The 1618-nt window shown below is 40.5% G+C and overlaps 1 pseudogene; it reads right to left on the reverse strand.

Moving 5' to 3' along the window:
* Positions 1-7: 7 nt before the first annotated feature.
* Positions 8-820, reverse strand: LOC104983214 (annotated as a pseudogene).
* Positions 821-1618: the final 798 nt, after the last annotated feature.

A 1618-nucleotide genomic window follows, 5' to 3' on the forward strand; every position in this document is an offset into this window, starting at 1 on the left:
CCATGAGATATTCCTGAGCCAAAGCATCTCTGCAATTCACCACTTGCTCCAATATGCTGGTCAAAACAATCTGTTTGTAACGTTCCACATTTAGACCTTCCAACTGACTAAGGCGCACCAAATTTGTTCCCACTAAAATTCTCAGTTCTTGTCTTTCTTGTTCTCTTTTTTCTCTATCTTGGCTATGTCCCTGATGCTGCATTCGAACCCAGAGCTTGTTCATTTCTGCAAAGTTGAGTAGGACAAAATCCATGGAATCACTGATATCACCAGTTGTTTCTTCATCTGTTGGCTCCCCTTCATCAGGTAAGATGTTTCTGGTACACTGAAGTAGATAATTTCGAAGAAATAGACCTCTCAAGGGATGTTGCACACCACGGCACATTTCTACCAAATCTTTCAAAATATCTTTCCTGGACTGAGGAAATGACTTGACGTATACAACTCCAACTGTGATCAACAGATAAAGCCTTGGGATAATGTTTCCGGCATACTGTACAAGTTCATAGAGATCTGCCACTTTTCTTCCTTTAGCAAATTCATCTGTCAGGTAAACTTCCAAGTAGTGCAGTTCATCAGAAATAGCCATATAAAGTTCATAGTAGCTTTTTGGTGATAACATAGAAGTCCACAGTTCACCAAGCATATTAGAAGCATGTTTCAGAGCATCCATAAGCTTGTTTTTGTCCAGGCATCTCTTCATCTGGAATGACTGGACCTTCACAGCCTGTATGGCTTCATCCAAGAGTTTTTCCTGCTCATCCTGCGGTGACTGCTGTGTTGTAGGCATGGCGACTCCCTAAGCCTGCAACAAGAAGCACCCGCCTGAATCTAATTTTTGAATAAATTAATTTTGGAAATTTTCATCAGTTGGATATATAAATACAATTGATTTTACATACCCAGCTTGTGTTCTGAATTTTGCTGAATTTATTTCAATTTTTTTTTTCATAGATTCATAGCTGTTGTTCAGTTGCTCAGTTTTGTCAAATTATTTGTGATCATATGGACTGCAGCACACCAGGCTTCCCTATCTTTGACCATCTTCTGGACATTGCTCAAACTCGTGTCCATTGAGTCAGTGATGTCTTGCAACCATCTAGTCTGTTTCCCCCTTCTCCTCGTGCATTCAATACTTTCCAGCATCAGGGTCTTTTCCAGTGAGTCGGCTCTTCACATGAGGTGACCAAAGTATTGGAGCTTCAGCTTCAGCATCAGCCATTCCAATGAATATTCAGGGTTGATTTCTTTTAGAACTGACTGGTTTGATCTCCTTTCTGCCCAAGGGACTCTCAAGTGTGTTCTCCAATACCACAGTTCAAAAAGATCAATTATTTGGTGTTCAGCTTTCTTTATGGTCCAACTCTCACATCCGTACATGACTACTGGAAAAACCATAGCTTTGACTAGATGGACCTTTGTCAGCAAAGTAATGTCTTTGCTTTTTAATATGCTGTCTAGGTTTGTCATAGCTTTTCTCCAAAAAAGCAAGCATCTCTTAATTCCATGGCTCCAGTCACCATCTGCAGTGATTTTGGAGCCCAAGAAAGTTAAGTTTGTCACTGTTTCCATTGTTTCCCTATCTATTTACCATGAAGTGATGGGACCGGATGCCATG

The sequence above is a fragment of the Bison bison genome, unplaced genomic scaffold (assembly GCF_000754665.1).
Source record: "Bison bison bison isolate TAMUID 2011002044 unplaced genomic scaffold, Bison_UMD1.0 scf7180017833904, whole genome shotgun sequence".
Classification (NCBI taxonomy): domain Eukaryota; kingdom Metazoa; phylum Chordata; class Mammalia; order Artiodactyla; family Bovidae; genus Bison; species Bison bison.